Raw genomic sequence first — 17,449 nt, forward strand, 5'->3', positions numbered from 1 at the left:
CAACTCTGTTAGTTTCTCTCAATCTTCTGTGGAATGAAGCTAACAGCAGGCTAATAAGATGCTGACCAATAGGTTTCTATTAAAGGTTGTAATTTGTATATGAAAAAGTGCTTTGGCTCAGCAGGGATCAGCTTACAGGTAGAATACAGCTGCTGGATGGGATTAGCATGTCATAGCTATCTACCAAACTGCTAACTGGGGAATTTCAGGCCATCTATGGATCATTTTTGCTAACTGTTTATTCAGCTTAGGCTCACAGGGCTGGAGCCTGTGCCCTAGCTGTCATAGGGCAAGAGGCGTGGTCCACCTGCACAGGTGAGCAGTCCATCACAGGGCCAACAGGGAGAGACAGAGAAGCACTCTCTCACATCCACACCTACAGCCAATTTAGAAGCACCAATGAACCTAAGCAGCATTTCATTGGACACTGGGAGAACATCCAACCTCCACAGAAAGACCAACAAGCTTCAACCTACAACCTTCTTCCTTTAAGACACTAGTGCTAACCACTTTTCCCCATTTCAGCCCAAATCCTGCATCTTCTTGTTTCTGACTCCAGGCCAGCTCCACTAACACTTTCTCATCAAACACTGCCACTTAGTGGAGGAAGTCTTAGTTCCATTTGAAGCTTCAGATTACAGTTAGTTCCTTTACAAAGAGGTAGAGGTGGTGGGGCCACAGCACCATCATCACTGAGTGCTAGGGATGGGTATCGTTTAGGTTTTATCTGATAACTGCCAACCCCGTACTTTTGAAACGGTGCCGGTGCTTAAAGAATGGAGAACACAAACTTTGTACAAAAACCTCTCATGTTTAGCTGTTTTCCACTTTTTCTTTGGTCATTTTAGCCTTTTTGGCCAGGGTGAAGGGAGTATCTGCCATCAAACAAGAAGACAGCCGCATGTAACTACGACAGTGTTTGCTAGTTCACCTTACATGCATTAATGTAATAACGTGGTTAGCCTACTCAACGTAAATTACACACGAACAACATTAAGCTACTCGCGCAGAGAAGAACAGCTGCTGCTGCCATCATCATCCGTCATCATTTCTGCTACACTGGCAGGGCTAGGGGCCAGGACTCTCCTCTTCGGGTTTTTGGGGGATGTTGATAACTCCGGGTCTGATAACAGGCACCACACCCATAGTAGATGCGCTCGGTCTTGCAGCAAGCTATCAAATACGGTGCATTTCTCGGCTTTTAAAAAAACGCTATGCGTTACCAGGTGTTTCATCAGATTCGAGGTGTTACCTTCTTTGCACAGTATCAGCTTAAAGCACTTGTTGCAGGCTGTTGAGTTTGCATCTTTTGCTGTGAAGTATAGCCAGACTTTGACTGCTTCGCCTTGGACATTTTTAATCTGTAGCTCTGCTCTAAAATAATGTACGTGAAAAAAAGCATAACTCGCTTCATAACCGTAGCACGTCGCAGCAGTGTGCATCACGTGATAGAGCGGCTGTGTGTATTTGTAGCCTCGCTACCAAACGAGCATTTCATCTCCGAGGAATTTATCCCAGAGAGAAGTAAAGCAAGTGTGTAAGTTCATCTCTGAATGTTTGTAAAGCATTCCCGCGTTAAGCTTAACAACCGATACATGGAGCGACTGCCTCTTCTCTCCCCCTCCCTCTCCTGCTGCTATTTCAATTGTGAAACTGATTAATGATCAGCTGATCGGCTTTTCTGTCGCGAGTCCATCTCTCTTGTTTGTTTATCGCCCACAGTAGTAATAAGGGGGCACTAGTCCAATATGGCGGCCAACCAAACCGGTTTGACAACCGGTTTGACCGGATTTGTGCGTGTGCGTGTGTTCATGCGCGTTCAGGTGTGCTCGGCGCATGCGCGTTCATGTGTGGAAACACACAGGACGTCAGCAGGTGTGCTCGGGGGCATCTCCAGAGGAGCAGTCTTTTGTCTCTTCGAGGACTCTGGGAAGTAGCAAGGGAGTGTTAACCTTAAGGTGTGAAACAGCTGTGTACTGGCTTTGTTCCTGGAGAAGGTATTTAACTGAGAGCCGTGCTAGGCTCAGGGAGAACTCTGCATTCGCGGTTTGACCGGATTCGTGCGTGCGCGCATGCGCGTTCAGGTGTGCTCGGGGGCATGTTAGTTCATGTGTGGAAACACACAGGACGTCAGCAGGTGTGCTCGGGGGCATCTCCAGAGGAGCAGTCTTTTGTTTTCCTCGAGGACTCTGGGAAGTAGCAAGGGAGTGTTAACCTTAAGGTGTGAAACAGCTGTGTACTGCCTTTGTTCCTGGAGAAGGTATTTAACTGAGAGCCATGCTAGTTCATGTGTGGAAACACACAGGGCGTCAGCAGGTGTGCTCGGGGGGCATGCTACTTCATGTATGGAAACACACAGGGCGTCAGAGGGGGTTATATGAGTTTATGTGTTTTTAACTGGGTTTTAATTTAATCAAACCATAGGGTTTTTTAATTAAACTATTTTTATCACTTAGGTGTATCTCGACATTCAGTTATGCAGACATATGTGTTCTTAAAAGCAATTCTTTGTTTTGAAGCTGAGTGGAGTGGAAGCTGTTTTGGTTCGCAGTGCGCCTTAACAAAGAGGGTGTGGTTTTTATTTACATCTAGTCAAAAGTGTTGGTAATAGTGTTTTAGTCACACTAATTTTCTAAATCTGACAATATCTCAGCTTGCTGCGATGCATGCAATTTATTTTAAAAACGGCACAAGTGGGAATTTCTTCTGAATGGGTAATGTCAGCATGTTCACAAGCGTTTTATTTAATCAATCCCCTAGTTTTAATTTAACTAGTTTTTTCACACATCTACTGGGGTTTCTTTCCAGGGTTGATGCGATCATTTTATTTAAAAATCGGGATTTCGGAATGTTGAACTAAGAATGAGACAAAGCCACCTAGACAAATGGTAAGGGGGTGTAGTAAGGATGTTGGCGGGAAACAGGAACTCCAGAGGACCAGACTTTCATCCAGAAAGGACCCAGAGGACCAGACTTTCATCTCTTGGAGGACATCTCTTTTTGAGTACAGTATATCAGATTTCGATCTTGTTCATATACCCACCACACCAGAATGTGTCAGAAATAGCGTTGATTCACACATAGATTTTGAAGACGACGGTATAACAGACTCTCAAATATCAGCGGCGTATGATGTTACATGAAGGTTTCAGACGCTCAGCCTGCTGAACAGAGTCATATAGCTTCATTAGCTGATAAATTATGTTTGATTGAAGCTAGACTCAATCAATACCACCAAGAAGCACAGGTACAAAGGCAACAGTTTACCAAATTCATAAACAAAGTGTGTAGTACATTAGACATCATCTGCAGCAAAATTTCAAGTCCCTGACTTTTAAAATCCAGACCATGGACCCTCCAAATAAATTATTTAAGCATAATAACGGAACCTCCACTCCTGTTAGATGTTTTGACTTAGAGACTTTTATGCAGTGGGCTGAAGAAACAAATAACAAATTAGACGATATTATAGCTAGACTTAATAGTGTGCCTGCATCAGCCTCATCTGATACACATCCTCGTCAGACTGTTCCTACGCCTGCTATTGCTGATGGGGCTATTGTTGTTGTTAATAATAGTGATAGTACATCAGGTGTTGCTCGGACCAGTGTTGTTACTGATGCTAACCGTATTGCTGCTGGTGCTATTGAGCCTGTTACCGCTTCTACTAGTACTTCAGCCACACATGCGTGTCCGGGCGCCGCTGCAACACCACACACCCCCTCAGTCATTGTAAATTTCTCACAAAGTGATACTATCATGATTGAGCCCGTTGTGCAATCTGTATCTGGCAGGCGCTCCCAGCCACACATTAGAGAGATACCTAATTGTAATGCTCGCGAATTGCGTGAGCGCCTTGATTTTAGGGGTATAAGTCTCGATCATCCAGAACAAGTACCTGCGCGAGTGCGCGAGTGCTTAGCCAATGTGGTAGACCGAGCTGTGGCTGGATCTCAACAGGGCAGTGTTCTAAACATGGTCCTGCGTGGCCCCTCGCTGGCTTCAGATGAACGCTGATGATCGGTATGATCCGGAGCTGTTTCTCAATCGAATTGCACAAGTTATGCAGAGTAATGATGAATCTATCGGTGATGATGAATTAGAGTTTATTGTCACGGTAGCTCAGAACAGTAGTGGTGGGGCACGCTTAAGACTGGCACAAATCCCTTATGATGAGATTCTCTCAAAGAAAGGCAGACATTTATACACACCAAACAACACACAACAATTTGTGCTTCTCCCTATGTATAGCACATTCATTAAACTCATCAGCCTCTGAGCTAGAAAAACTCGCTACAGCTAAACGGATGCATGCTGAAGTAGGTCTATGTGACACACAGCAAGTATCATTCACTGATGTCGGTAAATTTGAGAAGCACTTCAACATTAAGATTGTAATCTATTACCACACAGAAGGGCGTAAACGCCTGGAATGTTTTTTCACACATGAAGAGCCAAACACAAACACGCTGATGATGTATCTCCATAATCAACATTACCACCTGATTTTAAACCCAACCGCTTTTCTTGGTGCATCCTATGTGTGTAATTTCTGTTACAGTACATATAATACAGCATTACATCATAGCTGTAAACATAGATGTAACACATGTTATTCACTCTGTCAACACCACAGGGGTCCCACAGTGAAATGCAGCGACTGTAACCGCATCTGCAAATCACAACACTGTTACCAGCAACACAAATTACCAGAATTAAAACACAACATGATCCCCTGTGATAATATGAAACATTGCATGCACTGTGGCACCACATATAGAGAATCCAAGAAATCGCCACACAGATGTGCCCAGCCTAGATGCGAGCACTGCCGCGAGCCTAAATTAACCGGAGACTCCGACCATCAGTGTTTCATACAGCCTGTTGAAAAACAGAAGCCTAGCGATAAATACATTTTATATGATTTTGAGACTAGGTACCACAACGGTAAACACGAGGCTAACTTTGTGTGTGCGTCTGATCTGAAGGGCAATAAGTTCACATTTAACACATTAAAGTGTGTGGAGGCGTTTGTGCAACATTACAGACGCCCAAGGTTTCGTGGGTACACTTTCATAGCACATAATGCATCTGGCTTTGACAACTACATACTCCTCGAGTACTTTGTCAGACAGTGCATAACACCTAGTGTCATAATGAGCGGCAGCCGTGTGATTTTGATGTATGACAGGGACTATGACCAGCGATGGATTGATTCGTTCAGCTTTTTGCCCATGGGCCTTGCCAAAATACCCTCTGCTTTAGGTTTTCAAGACCTGCAGAAGGGCCATTTCCCACACAGGTTTAATACGAGGGATAATGAGCATTATGTGGGCCCGTACCCAGACCCCTCCTTCTACGGCTATGAGCACATGTCTGAAAGCGATAACGGGCGATTCATGGAATGGTACCAGGTTGCCTCACAGAATCCCTTTGATTTTCAGGCTGAACTCAGGCGTTACTGTGTTAACGATGTTGATGTCCTGCGTAAAGCATGCAGCATTTATTGTGACACGTTACTGGGTTGTACACAAGTTGATCCATTCATGTATACCACCTTGGCTGCATTTAGTATGGGTGTGTATAAAACGCTGTTTCTGACTAGAGACATGCTCGCTCTCACGTATGACGGGGCATACATTGAGCAGAATAAGACGTTTTCTAACGTCTCTATCGAATGGCTTCAATACGTGTCCCACACCACCAACAAAGTGGTAAAACATGCTCTCAGAGGAGGCGAACAGAGGGTTGGACCGTATTTTGTGGACGGTTTTGACCCCACAAGTAATACAGCTTATGAATTTGCAGGATGTTTTCACCACGGCTGTGTTAAATGTTACCCCGAGAGTGAAGTTAATCCTGTCAGCAAAGCATCCTATGGACTGCTGCATCGCATGTTTTGTGACAAAGTTGATGCACTGAGATCACAACACAGTGTGAACGTAATAGTGATGTGGGAATGTGAATGGGCTGCCTTGAAGCAGACAGACCCTGCAGTTGTGGCTTTCATGCACACATACAGAAAGCCAGAACGCATGAATCCCCGAGACGCCCTTTTTGGAGGTCGCACAAATGCTCTAAAGCTGTACCACAAGACTGGTTGTGATGAAAAAATATTTTACTACGACTTCACCAGTCTCTATCCCACAGTGCAGTCTAAAAAAGACTATCCTGTAGGACACCCTCAAGTCATTTACACCAACTTTGACAAGCTAGAAAATTATTTCGGCTTTGTTAAATGCACAGTGCTCCCCCCTAAGGGTCTTTTTCACCCCGTCCTTCCCTACAGGTGCCACGGAAAACTGATGTTTCCACTCTGCAGCATGTGTGCTGAAGACCAAAACCAGCATACTGCATGTGGGCACAGTGACAGTGAGCGGGTGTTGAAAGGCACGTGGGTCTCATTTGAGCTTGAAAAAGCTGTTGAGAAGGGATACAAGGTTCTTGCTATTGATGAGGTGTGGCATTTCCCCAATAAGACCGACACATTGTTTAAAGACTATGTGAAAGCCTTCCTAAAACTCAAACAGGAGGCCTCGGGGTATCCTGAACACGTGAAGACACCTGACGAACAGAAGAAGTACATAGACGAGTATTATGAGAAGGAGGGAATAATGCTAGACCCATCCAAGATTTGTGTAAATAAAGCTGTTCGTAACTGTAACAAGCTGTTGCTAAACTCGTTATGGGGTCGTTTCAGCATGAGGTCAAATATGGCATCATCTGAGCTCATTACAGACCCTTCCAGATTTAGCCAGCTAATGTTTAGCGACCAGTACGACGTGCGTCAGTTTTGTTTCATCTCTGACGACGTCGCAATGGTGCAGTGGCGCCATGCTGATGGTAGAGCTTCCCGTGTGAAGGACGTTAATGTCTTTGTCGGGGCCATGACCACTGCACACGCCAGACTCATGCTGTATGATTTGCTAGACAACTTGCAGCAGCGCGTGCTGTATTGTGACACGGACAGTGTCATTTTCACGGCACGCCCTGGCGAGTGGATGCCTCCTCTAGGTCCGTTTCTGAGGGATCTCACAAGTGAATTAGACTGTGGAGAGGGTGGTGTGGAGGATTACATAGCGGAATTTGTTTCCGGTGGGCCAAAATGCTACGCGTATCACACATCGCTGGGCAAGACCCAGGTCAAATGTAAAGGCGTGACACTGAATGCATTAAACTCGAAGGTTGTCACCCACGACTCCTTGAAAGGTTTAGTCCACAAGTTTGTAACCAATCAGACATCAGACGCACACCTAGTTACCGTGTCTGATAGCATCAGACGCGATAAAAAGAAGCTTCATTTGAAGAATAAAACTGTTGTGAAAAAAGTTAAAGTTGTTTACAATAAGCGCCGTGTGCTCCCAGACTATACAACCGTACCTTATGGATTTTAAATTAGAACAGGGGTTTGACGCCCGGTTGCAGCACCCGTTCAGTATGGTGGTCAGCGGTCCCAGTAACTGCGGCAAGACTTTTTTTGTTAAAAGCATAATTGAAAACTCTTCCAGGATTATATCATGCAGCATTGACAATATTGTATATATATACTCATGCTGGCAGCCATTATATGACCAGCTTCTTAAGATAAGAGACATAAACTTTGTTAACGGTATACCCGAATCTCTTGCTGATGACACCCTTCTTCCTGCAGAAAAGAACAATTTGTTAATTATAGACGATGTAATGAACGATGCAGCTAACAATTTAGAAGTACAAAATGTGTTCACAAAGTATGTGCATCATAGGAATTTGAGTTGTATATATCTAGTTCAGAATTTGTTTATTCAAGGAAAATTCAGTAGAACCATTTCCTTGAACACTAACTACCTAATATTGTTTAAAAATCCGAGAGATAAATATCAGGTTATGCTTTTAGGTAGGCAAATGTTTCCGGGTAATACTAAATATTTTATAGAAGCGTTTAATGATGCCACATCCACAACATACGGGTATCTTTTAATAGACTATAAAGCTAAAACCCCGGACTATTTAAGACTCAGAACAAATTTACTATCAGAGCGTCCGGTTGTTTACATTCCAAAACAAAAATCAGCAAAGAGGTGAAAGGATGTCATCACGCATGCGGAGTAATCTGTCTCTGTTGGAGATGATATACAGGGCTCCTCCTACTCTACACAGAGTTGTTATTAGTAATTCAAACTTAGATTTTATCAATGCGTTGTGTGAGATAGCCTTTAATGTATTGCATGGTAACATTCCACTGACCAATCAGCAGTATAAACAGCTGAAAAAGAAAAAAGCAATAATCAGACTGATTGCAGACAAAAAAATAAAAACTTTGAAAAAGAGAAAGACAATCAACCAATCTGGAGGGTTTTTACTGCCACTATTAGGGGCTGCAATCCCTTTCATAACCAGTCTGATAGCAAACAGGTGAAAATGGAACATGTTCAAAAGATGTTTTTGGTACCCCAACACCAGTTGGACTTAATAAAGCAACAGCAGCAGCAGCAGCAGCAGCAAACAGGCAGCATCAGACAACAGTCTCAGAACGAGTTGGACAAGGAGATGTTACAAGTGTTACAAGATTCTGACATAGATGTGTATGAGAAGGCTAAAAAATACAGCGATATTCTCCAAAGATACCTTACCCTTGTGAGACAAGGTGTCCGTGAAAAGAATGTATTGTCTTTATCATTACCTGAACAATTTAACAGGGATGTGCGGACACATCGCCTGTTCATGGTGATGCAGGGGTGAGGGATCTTGTTGCGGAGAATGTTTTAAGACACATACCTAAAAGGAGTAGGAGGAATGCAGAACTTATTCTATCAGCGGTGAGCCGTTCGCCACACTTGATCTCTTACAACGACAAAGGCAAAATTGTTGTTGATAAACACACCATCCCTGGTTCACACATTTATGATCTAATTAAAGGTGTCACAACCACACACACACCCTCTGAGGGTTTGAGACCTATCGGCTGGACAGAGTTTTTAAAAGCTGTCTCAGATTTAAACGTACCGTTATCAGCCATATCTAACACAGGCATACGTAAGACCGTCGCCATGTATAAAACCGATCACACACTGTCTGAAGACCCTGGTTTTTTAAAACACACACCAAAAAAGATCACCCCTGGCGGACCGCTGCGACATAGTACACTAAAAAAAATAAAGAATAAAAAAAACAAATTAAAGGGGGGTCCTGTAGAGTGGTTGGATTTTTGAATTCAGGTTTTTTCTTATTGCACCTGAAATTGTTTTTCTGCTAAAAATATTTGGTGTTTGGTGTTTTTTCTACTGTAATGTTTTTTTCACTTATTGCTGCTAAATTGTTTTGTTTTGTTTTATTTTATTACTGTTAAATATATTATGTCTTTATTACTGTTAAATATATGTTTTTCTTTTTTATTACTGGTTAATGTTTGATTTCTTTTATTTATGTTTAAACAATGTATGTTGTGAATCTATATATATATATATACGAGATTTGATAATAAATACCATTGACTCGATTATCATGCTCTCATGTTGTTTTTATTATTCTCATTAGTACATGTCAGTATCCGCATTGCACACACACGTAATCATTGCATACAGCAACAGGTTGTATGTTGTTGACAAATTGACACACCATAGCATCATTACAAATTAAATCAGACCCATACATGTTAAGCAGACGCTCATAAGATACACCATTTTGCACATGATATAAAAAAAATACACAATGTTGACCGCATGTGATGGAGAAGTCGTTCTGCACTTGTTTTCCTGAATATAAAACAGTGGAACAGTTTTTTAGAAGAAACATCTTTATTGCTGGGGGAAAACTGTCTAACGAGTGACCAAAACTATCAAAAAAATAACCGCGTCTGTCTCTCGAAATATAAACAGCAAGCCAATGTTCCCCGGGCATCGTAGAAGGGTGGGTGTTTACAATACCCATAGCAGGGAGTCTTTGAAGCCGTTCAGTGGTTAGCTGATCATAGGCTAACACGCCTAGGAAATGTGTGTTTTTATTGATAATGCTGCCGATCACGGCTGATAGTTCTATAGTGTTCATGACCGTTTTTGTCTCAATAGTAGTCCAAGAGCACCTGTCTCATGTTAGATATTTCAATGACTGAATCAAATACCGAATAACACAAGAGGTTCACTGTACGGGGTAGTGGATTTCTGAAACGGGTTTCCAATCTCACGTTCCCTGTTTTAATTAACGACACATTCCCTGAATGTCCTTCGTCAGCTTCCAGATTGAAACAGAATAAAGTGTAGCTGTTACCAAAGTCAGCACGTGTTATGGCTAAGGATCTGTCCTTTAAATGTCTTCCTGTGGTTTGTATCAGCTGGTAAAATTCTCTGGTATAGTGTTTTCTCTGGAAATTTGGCTGGAATGGTTTAGCAGGATAAGCCTGACTATCAGCATATAAAGACATAAATTCTATATCGCAGTTTTCAAAATGAAATGGATTACACTGGTAGGAGCCAGTATATGCTTCATTGTCTATAAATGCAATGATCACAAATTTAGGTATCCTACCCATAAATAAATTGTCATTTGTTGATATTCTAGCCCCTGCAGGTATGGAGAAGGTCTTTAAAGACACTCTGTCTACCGTGTATTTTGCGTTTGCATGGTGCAATACCTTGCTGTGTGCAAGTCTGACGGTCTGTGATACACTAACTTTCTTGACAAAGAGACTGGCTGAGACAATTTTAACTCTGTATGCATTGGCATCCACTGTCATGAGAGCAAATTCGTCTTTAGAGCGCGCAAATTTCAGTGACAGGTCGATTCCATTAAGTAACAGTTTTTCTTGAAAAAACAGGTCTGCATGTACTGGTGCAATCAATTCAACAATACTGCTATTTGCTGTGTAGCCACCTCTGGTCACCAGGCCCTGGTTCTCTCCTTCTATAGATGTGTCATTCATGTGTGATGATGTATCCTTACAGAATAACCCGGTGCTGAACTGTGTGTCTAAAGTGTCCTTATTATAATTGATAAGACATTCTATCACACCTCTGTATGGATATGTGTTGGATGATTGACTAATGAGCCGGTCTCCCAAATTAACATCAACTTGACTAAATGCTGCATCCAGGATAATTAATAAATCCTACATTAGCGTCCCTAGCCAGGTTTGAGCCATCAGCGTTTGTGATTCTCACACGTGTGTAGATATATGAGTCATTTAGATCCAGGTAATCTTCACCGGACGATGAGATGTAAAACTCGATCGGCCCTCCATCGGTGATTGCAGATACAGGTGGGATTTCGATAAATGTACTTTTCTCAATGCTAGTCTGTGTGTAGGGAACAGTAAACAGGTCCAGCTCTGTTTTTACACATTCTCCAGAATGACTGTGTAATAGTGCCATTTAGAATATGTCAAACGCTGCAGTTTTTGAACGACTGGTTCTGGGTCTTTTCACTCTGCGTGGCGGTGTCCGTTTGCTAGCTCTCCTGCTAGGTTTTGTGGTTTTACGCTTTTTAGACAACGGCTGCCCTGGGGGTGGGGTCTTAGATGGTCTGGGCGTATACACATACAATCCGTTACCGTCCTGCTTAGTGGTTGAGGGTCTGGTTATGTTGGTTATGACATCAGACACTATGCCGATGCGGCTGTTTTTAGGTGTGGTTTGACTATGCTAACTTCTTTTTTAAACAGTGGTACAGCAAATCTAAACAAGCTGCGGAACAACCCACTCAGCCCTGACCCATATTGCGTACTGGTCCCAACATACCCTCCGAGCTCTCCACCAGCCTGTGATAAGTAGTATTTTACATATTTTGAGTCATCAGTGTTGTAGACGGCCATCCTTTTTCTTTTCAAAAATGGTGGGTTATCGGTCGGAAGTGTAACTTGACAAACACCTTGCCGTATAAAAAGGGTATGTGTTGATTTCGATCGTCTTTCAAATCAATTTCTATGTCGTCGATCAATGTCTTTGACACAGGTGTGTAGTGTGGGCTGTCAAATTGTAGAATAGGCAAGCGGCGGTCATCGTCCGTGATATTTATAGCTCTTAATAGCCTCGCGTGGGCGTCACCCACAAGCTGGTAATCAATGATATCTGCATAAATAAAGATGTTATATTTTCCCCCGTATATGTCTGCGGGGTGCGGGGCATATGTGTTTTTATAATGAAGTACAAACGGGTCTCCTGTTTCGAATCCTAGGATTTCCGCCAGTCTCCCTCTAAATGTGAGAATAGTCCCCCTAGGTCCCATAACACAGGCATGGTTAGTAACTGTGTTGTATTGCATTTTAATGTCTCCAGTGGTTTGGTACTGCTGACATTTAAAATTAAATTCTTTTATTATCTGTTCCACAGATGCATAATGACCCACAGACAGTTCGATCATGGTTACGGCGATGGTTCCATCTTTGACTGGGTCATGAATTTCCACTTGCGAATCTGATTGTGGAAAAGACATCCATATGCGTGGGTACTGTATCTCTATAACAGCGACCTCATACGGCTGATCCAAAACAATAGGTTTTGCTAGCTTTGTTCTAAAATTAGATATCTTATTACCCGGGTAAACATGCGCCGAAGCATTCGAGAAGAGGCTTACATAGAAGCCTGCATTGTTGTTGTTCTTTTTATTCATGCTTTCTCAGTCTGTGCTCAGTGTTGAATGAATGTGTGTAGAGCTGCGTCATCTGAGATAATTACGCCTCAACGATGTCTTTTTCTGGAATCCACGAATTAAAGCTGTCGGGCCATCCTAGCCATTTCACTAGCACCTGCTTTTTCCGACCCACTTTTTTTCTAGCCAATATGTTTTCAATTTTAAATGTTTTGTTTTCATCAACAACCACACGTTGTATCTCAGGCTCATAAAATGACCCTTTCAATACCTCTCCTGCTAGATCCGCTAGTCTGTACACTGGGGGCTGTCTCCCTATACGTTCCTTGACTGTGAAAATCTCATCGGTGTAGGTCTGCTCGTATCCTTTTCGAAACTTTCCTCTCAGTTTTGATATTCGTACAGTGTCACCAATATTAAATTTAAAGCACAGTTCCCTCTGAGGCCTCGTTTTGTACAGCACGTTAAAGACCGACTTCTCATTATCCTTATTCACCTCTGCCGGAGCCATTTGGATAGATCTGTGATAAGCATTGTTATATGCTTATAAGGTTGTATTATAAAACTCTTTGCCTTCATCTGTTTGTAGTTTCACAGGGATCCTACCCTCACTAAGTATATCCTCAAAAGCAGCTGATACAACATTCGCTGTCTTGTTTGTTAGGCATCTAACCCATGCGTATTTTGAGAATACATCTATACATGTTAGCAGATATCTCACATTATCATTATCTGCCACATATTCACACATGTCAACCAGATCGGCTTGAAACTGTTTGTCGACCCCTGTCACCAATACTCTATTTCTGGGGAAATGGATCCTCACAGGTTTATGGAGTGTGTAAGTGTCGTCTTGTTCTAAATAATGTTTGACCTGAGATATTGGAGGTGTTACACCTGATGCCTCCCCTGCCGCTATACGTAGCTTATTTAAACTGGCCAACCCCGCAGGATGGGCTGGATCATGATATATTTTATGCAATGTGCTTTCCATGATTTACAAACCACAAATGACTAAGAAGTTGGTGTTAACACGTCTTTTTATTTAATTTTCACACAGACACAATCACAGACAATGGATACTTGAACAGTACACATTAAACCAGGTGTCTCCCAGCCCAGTAGTTTCCAATCATGCGGAGCATGGCTGGTTTAACACGGCGGGCGTAAGTAATTGCTTCTAGCAGGTGCGCAATGTTGTCATTAATGGCGCATACTATATGTCGCTCTGATCTCAGTTCACACATGAGGTGTTCTGCAACTCTGCGGATTTGTGTTCCAGTCCCATCTGCGGTGTATGAGTGTACAAACAGACGGATGGCTGGGATGAATCGGTCAGTCTGGAGCCTTATCATCACATCATCATAGTAGGTGTCGAAGAAATACTCAGACAATTCCTGCAAGCAGCTGTGTTGCACCTGACTGGGGTGGCCTGTTTGGCATCCGTAACATGTCTCTTGTAGAAACTCATTCAACGCCAACATCAACAGGTGGAGAGTTGCGAGTTTGATGTCGATTACAGTTTCCTCCCACAGGTCTGATATGAGGGGGTCCTGCGAGCATGATGGTGAGGGTGGTGGAGTCTGGGGGGTCGGGATTAGCAGCCCTATTGATGGTGACTCTGACAGGTCCCACGACTGGGTGTCATGCTCTGTAAAATGAAAACCACAAGCTCTTAATTTGTCACATAGATACACACGCAACCCCACACACACCCGCACATTAAACCTACCAGTTTATTGTTTAGTTGTCGGAAGGTCTTATGATTTTAGGTTTGCACAGGGTAGCAGGCAAACCAGTCTTCGGACAACTCGCCAGATCGTCAAAAACAAGGCGTTTTCTAATACTCTCGTACGCAGTGTTGAGTCTGTCCCTCTTGATCGCGTCGTCAATCTGGCTAAACAGACGCGACAAACCTCTCCAGTCGCACCACTGTATAAAAAACAAGTCCTTAAACCATCTTGTGCGCTCTTCGAGGTTTAGAGGGTAAGGATTTAACCTCCAGTTTTCAAGCCCTCTGGAAGCAATAAGACTATCCCTGTCATCACATACACTGAGAAAAATAAAGTCTTCAGGGTTGCGATTGAAACGATCAGCCTCAACCCTGTAAAGCTCAGGGCCTGATGCACTGTTCCACTGGGAAACATACAGCACCTCTGGGAAGCCCACATTGTCCAGGTCCGCACACACTACGGTGCGTAAGAGCTTCCAGTTTTTGGTAGACATGATTATACTCCTGTAGACATAACTAGAGCGGCTGTGTCTGTGCTCCTTAGGCCGTGGCGGTGATGCTCTTAGAATGTGAAAGGATCACTTTTATACCTATATAACCTAAGCCATCCCACTAGGAGGATTCGTTACCGCCCAGAGGGTGTGTTTTCCACACCTGAACGCCCATGCGCCGAGCACACCTGAACGCGCATGCGCACACGCACGAATCCGGTCAAACCGGTTGTCAAACCGGTTTGGTTGGCCGCCATATTGGACTAGTGCCCCCTTATTACTACTGCCCACTTTGCACCAGAAAGAGAAAACTAGCGGCTGAACAACAGCAGCACGTTTAAGCTTGATAATCTGTTGTTAGAATTTATTTAGGGGTGGCTGTAGCTCAGGTGGTAGAGCAGGTCATCTACTGATTGGAAGGTTGGTGGTTCGATTCCTGGCTTCCCCTAGTCTGCATGCCAAATATCCTTGGGCAAGATACTAACCCCAAATTGCTCTCCGATGCATCCATCGGAGTGTGAATGTTAGCTATAAAGCACTTAGAAAGATGTGCTTGTGCGAATGGGTCTGAATGGGTGAATGCACAAGTTGTGTAAAGCGCTTTGAGTGCTCAGATGAGTAGAAAAGCGCTATATAAGAACCAGTCCATTTACCATTTATTTAATATTACTTTCTACACCAGGATCCTTTTCTACAGCTGACGTAACTGTGCAGGGGCGGACCTAGCAAAGTTTAGCCAGGGGGGCCGATAGGGCATTAACAGAGAAAAGGGGGCACAAAGACATACTTTTCTTTCTTATTCTCATTTAAAATGTCTAGCTTTTAATAAATAATTATCTGAATCTTACACCCAAAGTTATAATCTGATGTAAAATGTATAGAAGTCCATTACTGTATATAGTAACTATTAAGTCTAATATACCCTAGTAAGCTATAGTACTTTTTCCTTTGGGAAGATACCATCTGTGCAGTCTGCAATTCTGTTGAAGAAAGATGTTGAATCTATTTAATTATTCTTGAAAAATAATTGATTTCTGTGCATTTTTTTCACACTGCATCAAATTAAAGTTGATTACATCGATTAAGCATCATGAGGTGGAGGGTGGTTCCCTATTTTTTTTCTTGCTGGGAGTTTGCAACCCTATTAGTTAGGTTGCTTAATATTTCTGCTAAGTACTCTTTAAAATACCAGAATAGGAAGGATGGAGTAGGTTTAAGTTTATTAAATTGATCAGTATTGCTGAACTATGAAATATTTTGGGTGCAGTGTTTTTTTTACATACAGGTATAACAGAATAGCTTTAGTGTTGTTGTTTATTTAAACTTGAGTATGAACGGTATCGGCAGATATCCAAATTTATGATATCGGTATCGGACATTAAAAAAAAGTGGTATTGTGCCATGTCTACTTACTATTAAATTTCGTTCTTTGAATTCTTTTGGCGGCAAAGAAAGACTGGACCCAGGGTGGTCAAAGCTCAAAAAATTATGTTTATTTTACATTCCTGGGAACGGAGACCTGAACACACATGCTCAGGTCTGAAAGCAGCAGCAGCCAGCATGGTTATTTATATATTTCCGCAGCACGTCACACACTCTAAGTTTTGATCAGAACACTCTGCTTAGTTTCACTTTCTGTCTGCACCTCCAGTGCTCTGCAAAAGCATGCAGTTTCCTGTCAGTACTTTTGGCTCAGACTCTACTCAGAGCTGGCTCTCTCTTATTAAAATACATACAACAATATAATCAGCAAATAAGCACTAAGAATATATATTTAAATCCCAACATTACTACCGTTTAAGTCAGAACTGGTGCCATAATGGCACCGGATACCGGTACCAATATCTACTGAGTGCCATAGGACACTTAACCTTTGTTTCCATATGCTGGGAACTTCCTGTTTTTTCCGCGGACTGGAAAATATGTGAAAATCTCCCAGTCAGTTCTTCACAGCACACTTCAATCATTTCCCTCCCACAGCATCAGGACCAGGGCTTTTTCTCTCTTTGATCCCACTAAGAGATTTCCACACAAACACCTCATCAGTGGGACTCTCAGAGCTACCAGCCCTTTGCTACAATCACAAAGCTCTTCATTGAAATCAATGATATCAAAGCTGGAATCAAATGAGTCCAAGTCTTCTGCTGATTCAGCATCACATTCATCTTTGCTCCTTGTTCTGCATCCCCACCATGGACTTCATTCCTTTCCAAGCCAGCCTTGAGTGTCCTTTATTCAGCTCATCCTCTGCTTTACTTTTAGACCTGATTTTAGCTGCTTCATCTCTCTTTCAACAAGTTTCTGTGCCTCAATCTTTTTCTTCTCTCCCTCATAACAAGACAGCTTCTTCTGCCTGAGAACATGTTGGAGTGATTTACTAATCCAGGGCTGCTTATTGGGGAAAATACTTCCTGTTTTCAAAGTAATCCCCATTTTTCCCAGAAAGAAATGTAAGTAGAAATCGATGATGTAAGTGAGAACATGAGCCTTTAAAAAGTCCCAGTGGGTGCAGTCAAAGCAGTCCCTCAGTCCCAGTATAGAGTCTTTGGTCCAGACTGGAACAACTGTGTGCCAAGTTTGAGCTCTCTTCAGTCCTGTGACCTGACAGACCTAGAGGGGCCATCACATCACATTTAGAAGCTCCCCTAATGGAGCCAAAACACAT

The 17,449-nt window shown here is 42.7% G+C and overlaps 1 protein-coding gene across 2 annotated transcripts in view; it reads left to right on the forward strand.

Moving 5' to 3' along the window:
* Positions 1-17,449, forward strand: part of LOC146523552 (protein NLRC3-like) — a 102,147-nt gene that overhangs the window by 77,734 nt on the left and 6,964 nt on the right. The gene's annotated exons all lie outside the window — the stretch shown is intronic.

The sequence above is a fragment of the Neolamprologus multifasciatus genome, chromosome 3 (genome assembly GCF_963576455.1).
Source record: "Neolamprologus multifasciatus chromosome 3, fNeoMul1.2, whole genome shotgun sequence".
Lineage (NCBI taxonomy): Eukaryota > Metazoa > Chordata > Actinopteri > Cichliformes > Cichlidae > Neolamprologus > Neolamprologus multifasciatus.